The following is a 15077-nucleotide window of genomic DNA, read 5'->3' as shown; positions in this document are numbered from 1 at the left end:
TTTGGGGCGGCAGAAAGGAAGAGGTCTGAGGGAAGAAGAATTGGGGCGGCAGCAAGGAAAGGCTTTGAGGCAAGTTTTGTGGTGGCAGAAAGGAAAAGGTCTGAGGCAAGGAGAATTGGGGTGGCAGGAAGGAAAGGCTTTGAGGCAAGTTTTGTGGTGGCAGAAAGGAAAAGGTCTGAGGCAAGGAGAATTGGGGTGGCAGAAAGGAAAAGGTCTGAGGCAAGGAGAATTGGGGTGGCAGCAAGGAAAGGCTTTGAGGCAAGTTTTGGGTGGCAGCAAGGAAAAGGTCTGAGGCAAGGAGAATTCGGGCGGCAGCAAGGAAAGGCTTTGAGGCAAGTTTTGGGTGGCAGCAAGGAAAAGGTCTGAGGCAAGGAGAATTGGGGTGGCAGAAAGGAAAAGGTCTGAGGAAAGGAGAATTGGGGTGGCAGCAGGGAAAGGCTTCGAGGCAAGGTTTGGGATGGCAGCAGGGAAAGGCTTTGAGGCAAGGTTGGGGTGGCAGAAAGGAAATCCTCTGAGGCACGTTTTGGGGCACAAGAAAGGAAAAGCTCTGAGGCAAGAAGAATTGGGGTGGCAGCAAGAAGAGGCTTTGAGGCAAGTTTTGGGTGGCGGCAAGGAAAATGTCTGAGGCAAGAAGAATTAGGGCGGCAGCAAGGAATGGCTTCGAGGTAAGTTTTGGGCGGCACCAAGGAAACGCTTTGAGGCAAGTTTTGGGGCAGCAGAAAGGAAATCCTCTGAGGCAAGGTTTGGGGCAGAAGAAAGGGAAAGGTCTGAGGCAAGAGGAATTGGGGCGGCAGCAGGTAAAGGCTTCGAGGCAAGGTTTGGGGTGGCAGGAAGGAAAGGCTTCGAGGCAAGGTTTGGGGAGTAAGAAAGGAAAAGGTCTGAGGGAAGATAAATTGGGGCGGCAGCAGGGAAAGTCTTCGAGGCAAGGTTTGGGATGGCAGCAGGGAAAGGCTTTGAGGCAAGGTTTGGGATGGCAGCAGGGAAAGGCTTTGAGGCAAGGTTGGGGTGGCAGAAAGGAAATCCTCTGAGGCAAGTTTTGGGGCACAAGAAAGGAAAAGCTCTGAGGCAAGAAGAATTGGGGTGGCAGCAAGAAGAGGCTTTGAGGCAAGTTTTCGGTGGCAGCAAGGAAAAGGTCTGAGACAAGGAGAATTGGGGCGGCGGCAGGGAAAGGCTTCGAGGCAAGGTTTGGGTGGCAGCAAGGAAAAGGTCTGAGGCAAGGAGAATTGGGGTGGCAGCAAGGAAAGGCTTCGAAACAAGGTTTGGGTGGCGGCAAAGAAAAGGTCTGAGGCAAGGAGAATTGGGGCGGCAGCAAGGAAAGGCTTCGAGGCAAGGTTTGGGGCAGCAGCAAGGAAAGGCTTCGAGGCAAGGTTTGGGGCGTAAGAAAGGAAAAGGCCTGAGGCAAGATAAATTGGGGTGGCAGCAAGGAAAGGCTTTGAGGCAAGGTTTGGGGCGGAAGAAAGGAAAAGGTCTGAGGCAAGAGGAATTGGGGCGGGGAGCTGGGGGTGTTGACGACCGACAGGAAGCGCTGGCGTGGGCTGGTCCATGAAGTCACAAAGAGTCGGAAGCGACTAAACGAATAAACAACACAACTGTTGTAAACTGAGTAAGTTTGTACTTACTCTGTAGCAAAGAAAGTCAGAAGTCATTCTTTTTCGGCATTTTCTTTTCCTTTTCTGCACTTTTGACTATGTTCTTTTTTCTACTTTGCTTTCTTACTTTACCTTTTCATTTCTTGTTAGCAAGAAATGTATGGGGTTTTTTTCCAGTTTCTTTCAAGTTTCCGTGCCTCTTATTTTCTATCTTTGCTTTCGTTTTGTATATTTATTACATTAAAAATTTCTAATTAAAAAAGGAATGTGTGTCAGACAAAAAATATGGCAACTTTTCTACTCTTCTGTGTGTACATGCATAGTACCACCCTTTTTACAATCCTTTCAAATGTTTCTTTGGAAAGTTTATCAGTTTTTTTTTTACCATATAGAGACAGTCTCCCCCTCTTCCCAAGCACCCTTTTACTAGGCACTGCTGCGTATGTCCCTCTCTTCCTTTGACCTAACGGAGACTACCAGGCAAGCGAATTTACAGGCGCACGTGGCATTGAGCCTTTCACAGATTTAGAATCTCCTCCTGCAGGAACAAAGCCGGCTTGCTGGGAACACCGGCTCCAAGACCCTGGGCGCGCTCCGAAGCAGCCCTGGCCAGCATGAGTGAAGCTGGCTCTCTTGGAGCCTGTGGCCTGTTGGGGCTCCCAGGTCCTAAATCCTTTTGTGAGCGGGGAAAAATGAGGGGTTCACAGAACCCCTGGATGTGCCTTAAACTCATCTAGAAGAAAAAGGACTGCCTGAAAGGAGGCAAGGGGGGGGAGGAAAATGGGTGCTAAAACAGTCATTAGGTTTAGAATTTGTAGCTGATAATAGTGGGTAATAGCTGGCGCCAGCAAGGTTATACAAAGGGGGAGGGATTGCTAGGATTGTGTAAACTTTCTTGTGAAGTAAGGAGGAAATACAGGCCCCGATATACATGAAAAACATTAGAATTAGCAAATACATTCCTGAGGATGCGATCGATAACCATATATGTCTCAAGGAGGTGTTGATTACCTTCATCACACGTCTGTTCTTCCTCTTCCTGACAAAAAGGCAATCACGGTTATCTTGACCTTATGTAAAATAAACTAGGGTCCGGTGAGCCATCAGAATCAAAAACAACGATAAGGATTGTAGGAACATCCTGACACCCTGCTGGCATTGTAAAATTGTAAATCAGAGTGGCCACTTCAAGGTAACAGGAAGAATGTGAGCTGAACCCTCAAAGAGGGGGAGGACAGGGAAAAAGGGTATAAAGGTGTAGTGATAACTCTATTCAGGGTTCCTTCTTGCACGGAGGGACCCGCCTTTGCAAACGCGTTACAAATAAACTCTTTTCTCTGCATCATCGAACCTTGTGGATTGGAATTCTTCTGGGAGGTTTTTCCCGCTGACAATTTGGCGAGCCAGCCAGGAGCCTGAGGTGTTGCCGGTCCGGAGGGGTTCCAGTAAAAGGGTAAGTGGCCACCGCTTCCCATTGTTGAAGCGTCCCTGTTCGAGACCCCTCAGGACTGTCTACCCAGGTCCCTATACAGAGTGACGGTCCAGAGAAAAGAGGTGAAGCCCGGCTGCTGGGGCAGCGGGCAAAGAAGACCAACCGGTTGGAGGGCCAACTGATTGAGGATCAGTTGAGGATTGTCCAGTCGTAGGCTCTGACGAGAGCTGGAATAGGTGAGTTGTAAGGCTTGTGGGAGGACGTGACTGACCGAGGGACCCTCTTTGGTGTGGGTGGTTAAACAGTCGCAGTTCCTGCAGGTAGCCGTGAGAGTCCGGTGCCTCAGGTCGGCTGTAGTGCTCCATCGAGGACGGGTGTTGAAGGAGTCAGACTTTAAAAATAGCCAGCGTCTGCTGGGAGTCTGATAAGATCTTGCTGCTAAAGAGAGGGCTTAAAATTCGCATCCAGCGCGGGCTGGAGTCCTCAGAGCAAGATCAGTGAAAACGGTCAGTCATGGGGAAGGCACAGAGCAAACTACCTAGGAGACTGGAGGCTGGCAATGGAGGAGCATCCAGCAAGGGGCCAGATCCGGATGTGCCCCTAGGTCAGGTTATAAACCAGTGGAATATGCCTTGGCTAAAGAAGTATACTAGGGATTTAAGCAAGCTGAAAATGATTAGGTTGTGCATGAAGCAGTGGCCCACTTATCCATTGGTCGATCCCAAAGCCCCATACTTTTGGAATACAAATGGATTGACTGATGGATATTGGATCGCTCAAGTAAAAGACTATATTGTGAAATATGGTCTTATAGACCAGGTGCCTTATATAGAAGTCTGGTATCATGTGTCTTGGGAAGGGCCAGACCCTCCCACAGGCATTTTTGTAAGTAAAGAAGACAGCAGTGATGAAGAGGGTTTCTTTAAACCACCAGTGCCATCAGCGCCAGCTCCTCCTCCTCCTCCCCCACTGCTTCAACAAGCGGCAGTACCGGCACCGGCCGTGGGATACCCGAGATTACTAAGGGAACTGGCTCAATTAATAAAGGACCAAGAGGACTTTCCTGTGGGGGGGAGGCTGGATGAGCCAGTTCCCGCTTATCCGGTTAGAGAAGTCCCTGGTGGAATTGATGCTCAAGGGGTCCCCGTCACCATCTTTGTAGCCACCCCAATTAAATCTTCTGAATTGAGAGATCTAAAGAAGACTCTTCCCAAGCTCCATGAGGACGCTCATGGGGTTGCGGAACAGTTGGAGTTATTTTTAGGGCCGGCAGACTATACTTACCAGGAGCTAATGTTTATTTTGGCTCATCTGTTCACTCCCGAGGAGAGGGAGTTAATCAGACGGAGTGCTATGGTTGCCTGGGGGAGGAGGAATAATGGACCAAATGCAGTAGCGGCTGATGTTAAATATCCGGCTGCAGATCCTGGATGGGACATCAACAATGCTGGTCATAGAATTCACATGAGGGACCTGAAAGTCATCATTGTGGAAGGCATAAAAGCCGCCATTCCACAAGGGAAAAACCTCACTAAGGCTTTTGAAATCACTCAGGGGAGGGAGGAATCTCCCGGAGATTTCTGCAATAGACTAAGGGAGGGGTTAACAAGGTATTCCGGGATAGCTCCAGACTCCCTGGCCTTTGATAGCATGCTGAAGATGCAATTTGTAACTAAAGCATGGCCTGACATACAGAAGAAAATTCAAAAAACGGAGGGATGGACAGAGACAGGGATCACCGAACTGTTACGTGCAGCCCAGCAGGTTTTCGTTAATCGAGAATCGACCAAAACCCGTCAAAAAACCCAAATGATGATGGCTGCAGTTAGAGCTACTACAAGAAATGAGTTAGACAAAAGGGATCAAGAGAGAGGAAGGTCCCAAGAAGGGGGAAAGGGACCAAGATGGCTCAACAATGAGCATAATGACCGAGGAGCAAAGGGTGGTAACTGGGACGGAAGGCAGGAAAGAGGAGGAAGGTTCCAGCCTCGAGGACCCTGTTTTGTTTGTGGAAAAGGGGATCATTATGCTAGAATTTGCCCTAATCGACAGCCAGGTTTGGAACAAGGGAAGAATACCCAGGAGGAACAGGGTTATGCTCTCTATGAGGATTAGGGCGGTTCCGGCTCTCCAAGAGGGACCCGCGGAGAGCCACTGGTAAAAATTAGAGTGGGTCCCAACCACCAGGAACGGACGTTCCTGGTAGATACTGGTGCTAGTAGGACTTTGGTCTGCGAACTGGTCCCTGGCAGTGAAAAAGGAAAAAGCAAAACTCTGAAAGTTGTTGGGGTGAGTGGAGACCTGCAATTGGCAGAGATTTTAAAGGGAGTGGAGTTGGAAAAAGGGGAAGATCGGGTGTCCGTGGATATCCTATATTTACCCCAGGCAGGGATTAACCTGCTGGGGAGAGACTTGTTGCATGTGTTCGGATTTGAGCTCTGGAACAAAAAAGAGGAGGTTCAGATGTGTCCTTTGACGGAGATGGAAGAAGTTCAAATAGATCCCGGAGTGTGGTCAGAAAACGGGGGAATCAGTAGAATGAACATCCCTCCGATTCAGATTACAGTGAAACCCGGAGTCACAAAACTCTGGACTCCACAGTATCCCTTAAGCAAGAAGGGGAGGGAGGGACTGAAGCCAGTAATAGACACTCTCTTAGAACAAGGATTATTGGAACCAACCATGTCCCCTTTCAATTCTCCTATCCTAGCAGTACCAAAAAAGGATGGGAAGTACCGATTGGTACAAGATTTAAGAAGAATTAATGAAATAGTAGTGCCTCGGTTCCCTACGGTCCCGGACCCATACACTATCCTGGGTCAAATTCCAGTGGAAGATAAGTGGTTCACTGTCATTGATTTAAAGGACGCCTTTTGGTCTTGTCCTTTGGATGAAGGGAGTCGACCACTCTTTGCATATGAATGGAAAGATCCGGAGACGGGGAGAAATCGGCAACTGAGATGGACAGTGTTACCCCAAGGATATACTGAAAGTCCATTGTTGTTTGGGCAGGCACTGGAAGAGAAATTACAGGAATTTACTGAGGAAACTACAGGTGGGGTGACTCTGCTCCAATATGTAGATGATTTATTACTGTCAGGGAAAAAGAAGACTGAGGTAACTGAAAGGTCAATTCAGTTATTAAATTGGTTAAAGGAACAGGGACTAAAAGTCTCTAAGGAAAAATTGCAATTTGTAGAAAATAAGGTGAAGTACCTGGGACACTATATCTCTCAGGGAATTCGATTTTTGGACCCTGAGAGGATAAAAGGAATCATGAACCTACAGGCCCCCAGAACAAAGACAGCGGTGAGGAGGGTTCTGGGGTTGCTGGGATATTGTCGCCTATGGATCGATCAGTATTCAGTGCTGGCCCGGTTTCTGTATAGAAAACTAACAGAGACTCAAGGGGATCAGGTGGAATGGACGGACTCTGATGGGAAAAACTGGGAAGCTTTAAAGAAAGCCCTAACATCAGCCCCAGTACTGGCGCTGCCAAACTTAAAGCTACCTTTCCATCTGTATGTTACAGTAAACACCGGCGTTGCCGTGGGAGTGTTAGCACAGAAAAGAGGGGGGCATTTTCAACCTGTGGCTTTCTTGAGCAAACAGCTAGATCCTGTGGCTCAAGGATGGCCCATGTGTGTGCAGGGGGTAGCTGCAGCAGCAGTGCTGGTGGTTGAGAGTAAGAAGTTGACTTTTGGAGGAGCCATAATAGTCCATTCCCCTCACCAAATAACTTCTGTATTAAGCCAATTAGCTACTACATGGATGAATGAGGGTCAAATTCTAAAGTACGAAACTCAACTGAGAACAGATCCCATGATTGTCGTGGGCACAGATAAAAATCTGAATCCTGCTGAGTTTTTGGTGGGGGAAAGGAAGGAATGGGAGCCGGAAGAGCACGATTGTCAAACCTTAATTGAAATGCAGACTAAAGTTAGGGCTGATCTAGAAGAAATACCTCTAGGGGCAGGAGAAGCTTGGTTCGTGGACGGTTCCAGTAAAGTAGAAGAGGGGAAGAGGAAATCAGGATTTGCAATTGTTCAAGGAAATGGGGAAGTGGTGGAAAAGGGACCATTGCCACCGAACTGGTCGGCACAGCGATGTGAACTCCATGCTCTGGCCAGAGCCTTAGAGTTGGCTGAGGGAATGGAAATCACTATCTGGACTGATTCAAAGTATGCGTGGGGGGTGGTTCATACGTTTGGGAAAATTTGGCAAGAAAGGGGCTTTATAAAAGCCGATGGGAAACAGGTGGAGCATGCTCAGCAGGTAGAACAAACATTGGAAGCCTTAAACCGGCCTCAGAAGGTGGCGGTGGTATATATTCCTGCTCATCAACGAGGCCAGAGTCCTGAAGTAATTGGTAATCGGTGGGCTGACAAGTGGGCAAAGGAAGTAGCTGGGCAAGTGGAGCCACAAATGGTTCTAATACCAGTTTTAGAGAAACCCGAGGGACCAGCCTGGGAGCCTCAGGGGAGGGACAAGGACAAGGTAGAGGCTGAAGGTTGTGTAAAAACAGAGAAGGGATGGCAAACAGCTGGTGGGATAGAGGTGATATCCCCGGGGGACATGAGAGGAATTTTTGAGCGCATGCATGAGGGAGGGCACTGGGGAACGGATGCTCTAGTCGAAGCTGTTAAAGGGACATATTGGAGCCTGAACATGTGGACGATTGCTCATAGCATGTGTTGGAAATGTTTGATATGCCTCAAAGTAAACAAAAAGGCTGCCAGAAAGAAGGAGGAAGGTGGGAGGCCACTGGCCTCCTGGCCGTTCCAACGAGCTCAAATTGACTACACTGAACTGCCTGAGAAAGGGGGATGGAAATATTTGCTAGTCATAAAAGACCAGCTCACCGGGTGGGTGGAGGCTTTTCCTACTAGAAGAGCCACTGCTGCCACAGTGATAAAGGTTTTGCTGGAACAAATTGTGCCTAGATACGGGATGATAGAGTGCTTGGACTCTGATAAAGGGACACATTTCACCCAACGGGTTTTGCAAGGAGTTATGGGGGCGATAGGAGTTAGGTGCACACTCCATGGAGACCGGAATCTAGTGGAAAAGTGGAGAGGGCCAATGGTGAATTGAAGAAGCATTTGACTAAATTGTTTCTGGAGAATGGATTGCCTTGGACTAAGAACCTACCTTTGGCCTTATTAAGAATGCGAACCTGCCCTCGAAGAGATACCGGAGTGTCTCCCTTCGAGATGCTAATGGGCCGTCCCTACTTGGCGGTCCTGGGAAATCCAATTCCGGAATTTAAAGATATATTCCTCAGAAAATACCTGCAGACACTGTCGCTCTCTCTACTCTCTCTCCATAAACAGGGCCTGCTGGCACAAAGACCTCCACTAGATGGCAACCAACATCCTCACAAAACTGGCGGCTGGGTCTTGGTAAAAACATGGAGAACTGAGAAATTACAGCCAAACTGGGAAGGGCCGTACCAAGTCTTGTTAGTCACTGAGTCAGCTGTGAGAACGAAGGAAAGTGGGTGGACTCACTACAGCTGAGTTAAGGCAGTTCCGGCTCCAGATCCCCAGTGGAAGGCCGCTCCGGTCCCAGGACAACCACTAAAGCTGACTATACACAAACAGTGATCAACGTGCTGCTTCTGTGATTGTAATTGTATTACTGATTGCTGCTGTTGTTCTCATTGTTCAGATTGCGCCCCCTATCATCCCGACTGCCTAAAATTGTGCGGAGAAGAGGCCGTAAGAGATGGGGGAGATGAGGATTTTGCTTCTTTTGGTGGGGGTTTGGACTTGGAGGGGAAGGGGAACTGGAGTTGAGAACTCACGATGTGAAAAATGTTTAACACTAGTACAAAAAGGTAAAATAACTATGAAGACATTGCAATATCACACAGTAAAACCCTCATGCAAGAAGCCTCTCCATGAAGGAACCTGTAGGGTAAACACCACTCAATATCAATGGTGTGAAACCTTAACAGGAATCACATGTTACAACCAAAAAGAAGTACAACGGGTGCTCAGGTACACGATCTCACTTCACAATAGGTTAGATGGGAAGAATGGGCGGTCACCGTTTGCCACCACTACTGTGGGGGCGTTAGGCTCTCAAATTAGCTTTCCATTCGACCTATGTAAGATAATCAACCAAAATAAAAAAAGTGGGTGTGGAGGGTTAGAATGGGAAAGGCGATATATGGTGGAAAACAAATATATGTGTGCCTTTCCTTACCATACTCCAGGACAGGACAAAGCTGGATTGAACAGACCCAATTGTGGGGCTGCAGACGCTTATTATTGTCCTAACTGGGACTGTGTATCAGCTGCCACCTGGCCAAACCCACCTCTGTTAAGTTATGTGCACCAAAACTTACGCTTAGTAAAAGGGGTGGCTCGGAGTGATTGTAAGCTTGAAGACTGTAACCCAGTGACTATTCAAATAACTCCAAGACACCCTCTAAAATATAGCTATGGGATTTTTATAGAAGGAAGAGGTAGGGACCCTGGCACGATCATAGACCTGCAAGTAAGGAGGGAAGTAGTAGATCAAGGGGAGCAGAGAGAGATCACTTGGTCTGTATATGACACTCTTCAAAAAGCAGGAAAACAACAGATAGTATCTGAACAGGCTCAAAATTTATTCATTCAGATGGCTGAGGGAATAGCACAAACTCTAACAGTAAAAAATTGTTTTGTGTGTGGGGGGACAAATATGGGAGAAAAATGGCCCTGGGAAGCTCAAGAAGCGGACCCAGAATATTTTAACAATTTGACCCAGACCGGCAGCATAGGTGTTAGGAAGGAACCCACGGACCTTGTGTGGTCCCTCACCACCAACCTAGTTGCAAAAAACTGCTTCCGTAGGAACGGAACTGAAGAGGTGGGAAACCTCATGTGTAAAGGGGTTTGGGAAGTGAAAACAGAATGGTCTGAAGCTAAATGGTGGAGTGCTGGGGGCAGTCCCCGGCCCAACCGCTTCCATTGGGAAAACACAATAGCTCCAGAAGGAATGTATTGGGTCTGTGGAAATAGAGCATATGAGCAGATCCCAAGAGACTGGAGTGGAACGTGTACTTTAGGATGGATTAGACCTTCTTTTTTCCTCCTTCCTATGAAAGCTAAGCAGACATTAGGGGTATCCATATATGATGAGGTAGGAAGTAGGGAAAGAAGAGATGCAGGGGGTTCAGAGGGTTTTGCAGGAGTAGCAGTAGGGAGATGGAAAGAGGATGAATGGCCCCCTGAAAGAATTATTGCTTATTATGACCCAGCTACTTGGGCTGAGGATGGATCTTGGGGCTATCGCACTCCAATATATATGCTCAATAGAATAATAAGATTGCAGGCTGTGCTGGAATTAGCAGGTAGGAGAATAGATGCTGCTCTAAATGTCATTGCCCAACAACAGGATAAGCTTAGGATTGCTGTATACCAGAATAGATTAGCCCTAGACTATATCTTAGCAAAGGAAGGAGGGGTTTGTGGAAAATTCAACCTAAGTAACTGTTGCCTGGAAATAGATGAAACTGGAAAGGTGGTGGCTGATCTCACTCAAGACCTCCGAAAACTAATACATGTCCCAGTTCAGACGTGGAAGGGAACTTTCAACACAGAAATAGGGGGATTCCTGGGTGGGCTGTTCACGAGCTGGAAGCAAGCTCTCATGATGGGAATTTTGATCCTAGTAGGACTATTGTGTATCCCATGTCTCATCCCGCTTATCAAAAATATTGTCCAAAGCACAATTGAAAGTATGGCCCCCCAAAAGATTATGTACCAAAGATTAAAAGACAATGATCCAAAAGAATACATAGAAGAGAAACACATTTTAAAACTTTTTGAGTTTAAGGCAGGAAATATAAGTCAGTAGAAGAAGGGGGGATTGTGAGCGGGGAAAAATGAGGGGTTCACAGAACCCCTGGATGTGCCTTAAACTCATCTAGAAGAAAAAGGACTGCCTGAAAGGAGGCAAGGGGGGGGAGGAAAATGGGTGCTAAAACAGTCATTAGGTTTAGAATTTGTAGCTGATAATAGTGGGTAATAGCTGGCGCCAGCAAGGTTATACAAAGGGGGAGGGATTGCTAGGATTGTGTAAACTTTCTTGTGAAGTAAGGAGGAAATACAGGCCCCGATATACATGAAAAACATTAGAATTAGCAAATACATTCCTGAGGATGCGATCGATAACCATATATGTCTCAAGGAGGTGTTGATTACCTTCATCACACGTCTTCCTGACAAAAAGGCAATCACGGTTATCTTGACCTTATGTAAAATAAACTAGGGTCCGGTGAGCCATCAGAATCAAAAACAACGATAAGGATTGTAGGAACATCCTGACACCCTGCTGGCATTGTAAAATTGTAAATCAGAGTGGCCACTTCAAGGTAACAGGAAGAATGTGAGCTGAACCCTCAAAGAGGGGGAGGACAGGGAAAAAGGGTATAAAGGTGTAGTGATAACTCTATTCAGGGTTCCTTCTTGCACGGAGGGACCCGCCTTTGCAAACGCGTTACAAATAAACTCTTTTCTCTGCATCATCGAACCTTGTGGATTGGAATTCTTCTGGGAGGTTTTTCCCGCTGACACTTTTGAGCCCCAGGAAATCAGGCACGACGTTTTAGGAGGTAGAGAGGTTTTGGTCTCCACGGAGAGCCAAGCCCTGTGACAGAGCAGGAATCTTTTGATCAGCCTTTGATCCCTTGATCCTCAAGGCTGAAAGCGAACTCCTCTGGGAATTGGGAAGGCTGCTCAGAGTAATTCGGCCCTCTAGCGAGATTTAGGCTCCGCAGTGTAAGGGAGGTGCGCTTTGTCATTGCCTGTCTGCACGCCATTTCCCCCCAGAGTGCTTTCCCTTGGTTTACTTCCTGCTTCTTGCAAACGACATTTGTGCTCAGTTGGAGTGGCGAAGAGTGCGCCCTTGGGAGACCCGAAAGAACAGGGTAGGGATAGAACTTCATGGAGAAAATCCATCGATGTGGTCGCTGGGAGTCGAAAAGGACTTGACGGCGCCTAATCAAAAAAGCAGCTTAGAGTAGAGACTGGACGAGTGTGTTTTTCAGCCTCATGTCGCTAGGTGGCGCTCTAGGAATAAGCAAACCCCACGCCTATAAAACTGGCAATACGGTAGCTGCGTGTGTGGCTGCTGAGGTTCGACATGCGACGAGAGGGGGAACGTGGGAGCTGGAAGAATAGAGTATTGGATTGCTAGAGGGGATGTCGGAGGAGCGGAGGAGGGAAGGGGAACTTCCTGTTCCGGCTTCCGCCTGGGGGAGAGTGGCGTGGTGGAGCGCTCTGTGGTCTTCCCGCTGTTGGTCGGAGCAGCAGCGGCCGGAAGGTGAGTGGAGAACGGGTGGGAGGAGAGGCCGGGAGCGAGCGGGGTTGCCTCGTTTCCTCCGCGGGGGAGAATCAGATCAACTCCGCTGCAAAATGCCAGCCGCTACATCTGCCTCCCCTCCCCACATTTTCTTCCACTGTTGCTGCACGCTTTAAAACTGGTGCATGCACTTTTCTGGCGGTCGGGAGATTTAAAAAGTCTCCTTCACGTTAGCCTTGACTTCTTTTGATGTTTCCTTGGCAACAATCTGGGACTGATCTGCCACTGCCTGGGATGGCTTTTTTTCCTTCCAAGTCTAGCCAACAGACTCTCCCATCTATGTATTAACCAGGTTCACCTCTGCTTAACCCAGCACTTTTTTTAAAATAGCCATTGAGGACTATTTGGGATGTTCAGGTGTAGAGGTAGTCTTCGCATACCACTTGTTTAGTGACCATTCAAAGTTAGGATGGCACTGAAAAGGAGACTTACAACTGGTTCTGAAACTTGTGGCCCTCCAAGCGATTTGGGTGCTGGCAACCGGTGCACATTTACAACGGTGGCAGTGTCTTGCAGTCACATGATTGCTGTTTGCCACCATCACATCCAGCTTCTGAGAAGCCAAATCAAAGGGGAATCCAGCAGGAAGCTGCAAGTCACAGTCATGTGACATTGCACTTAATGACCCATGGCGATGTTTCCTTTTACTGCCAAGTCTAGATGACAAACAGAGGATTTCCTAGTGGTCTTCCATTCATGTATCATGGTTGTTTCACATTGTGCTTAATGACCCATGGTGATTCGCTTAATGACCGCAGCCAGAACTGATGTTGTAAGTCAGCGCATTCACGCAATGTCATTTTTATTTTTTAGTTATATATTCAACTTATTCCCCACCCATCTCACTTGGAGAGCGACTTAATGACTGACCTGCTTAGTGACAGAGGTCCCAATTGCAGTCAGAAAGGAGCACTACCTGTATTGTATGGTGATGTCCCCAGAGTGATTGTGGACAGCATTTTCTGCTCTTTTCTTATTTGGAGCTGAGGAGTTCAATGGACAAAACTGGTGCTTTAAATCTTGCAGAGGCTTTGGGTACCATTTCATCTGTTGAAGCCCCCCAGCCCTCTCAAAGTAGCCCCAAAAGTTTGACCATACCCACTTCTGCGTCATTTTGCAGACTAAAATACACTGAATATGGCCGACTGAGGAGCTTTGTCCGTGGGCTCTGCTGGCAGAACTGACAACATGCAGGTTTTTTGGGGGGGCACAAGTTTTTCCTGGAGCCCAGGGCTTTTTCATGAATAAACAAAAAGCTCAGAATCATCCCATTTGCTCCCCTGAATGCCGTCTTGTAGCCTGAGAATCGCAGCATTCCAGCTGCATTTTTAGCCTTAAAGGGACATTAGGGCCAGACACCCCAGTTCTAAATCAGCCAATTTATATATTTTTAAAGTTTTATATACCCCAAGAGAGGCTTTCAACATCAAGAATAAGCAGACCCTCTTTGTGCTTATCATTATTTCTGGATTAAATTTTAATTTTTTTAAGGTTTGGCTTGTTTTCCCAATTAAGGTTTAAGGAGGACTGAGAATAAATAATTGCCTTCCTGTTACCATTTCTGTACTGAATTTGAAGGATTAAATATTTTGAATATTGAATATTTTCCTACACGTTGGATTTGTTGGTTTGAATCTTCAGCTTTCTGTTCACTTTCTCTGGGACCTGCTTGTTAGCACACTTTCTCTTCTGCCAAATTCACTCGGAAGTCCCCTATTATTAACTGCTATCTGCACAAGTCAAGTGTTTAGGGGGCACCATAATCTCCTATCTGAAACATGAAGAATTTCAAAGATGATTTTTCAGAGTTCTGTTGTGATCGTAAGCAGTCCTTCAAAGAGATCCTTTCAGAGTGCTGTCAAGCTATTCTGCAGAATATTCGGGATCTTGGGGAAGAAATTATGTGTCCTCTGACTGAAGATGTTACGGAAGAAGATGAGGATTTTGGTGAAGATGGAGATGTTTTTTACAGATAGTGAGATCGAAATAATGCCAAGTGAAGACTATATTTTGGTGTTGGAGGGGTTGAAGCGACAGTCTGAGCTGCAGATTACAAGGAGAGATGTTTTTCTGGGGGATTGTTATGGGAAGGAAGAGAATTTGTTTTGTGGGAGTTTTTTTGCTGAGGAGTCTGATGAGTTTTTAAGGGGGGCAGTTGGGCTGTTTGATTTCTGTATAAAAATGCCTTGTGTGTAAAATGGAGAGATGTAAAATTCTTGGTATATTTTGAGTTGGGGTAAAAAGTTAAGAACGTTTAATAGGATTGATAATGAGGTTTTTTTATGATTTCATGTCTTTTTAAGGATCTGGATTAAGATTTACTGGTCTTTTTTTTAAAGGTTTGTTTCATTTTCAAGATTTACAAGGTATATATAAGGTACAATAATAACTGTTTGGTTATAGGTTTCATAGGGTTAAGATTGTTGTAGCATTATTGATAATGAAAGTAGACAATTGATATGTTTTCATAATTTGATTTTTATTATAGTGGACAGAAATATTTAGAATAGTGTTAGAAAGGAAATACTTGAATGAACGTTGTCTTTAGGGGAAGGAAGCTTATATATATGTGTGTGTGTGTGTGTGATTTATTCATTAGTTAAATTTATATTACCGCCCCTCTGGGCAGTTTGCAATAAAAGCAATAATAAAAACATCTAAACCTCAATCACAATCTAAAAACATAAATAGGAGAATAAATA

At 46.5% G+C, this 15077-nt stretch overlaps 2 protein-coding genes across 2 annotated transcripts in view; one reads left to right on the top strand and one right to left on the bottom strand.

Moving 5' to 3' along the window:
* Positions 1 to 15077, top strand: part of LOC134492118 (zinc finger protein OZF-like) — a 161160-nt gene that overhangs the window by 100311 nt on the left and 45772 nt on the right. The gene's annotated exons all lie outside the window — the stretch shown is intronic.
* Positions 1 to 15077, bottom strand: part of LOC134492164 (zinc finger protein 436-like) — a 210015-nt gene that overhangs the window by 177792 nt on the left and 17146 nt on the right. The gene's annotated exons all lie outside the window — the stretch shown is intronic.

Source organism: Candoia aspera, chromosome 2, assembly GCF_035149785.1.
Source record: "Candoia aspera isolate rCanAsp1 chromosome 2, rCanAsp1.hap2, whole genome shotgun sequence".
Lineage (NCBI taxonomy): Eukaryota > Metazoa > Chordata > Lepidosauria > Squamata > Boidae > Candoia > Candoia aspera.
This window is presented reverse-complemented; position numbering and strand designations above follow the sequence as displayed.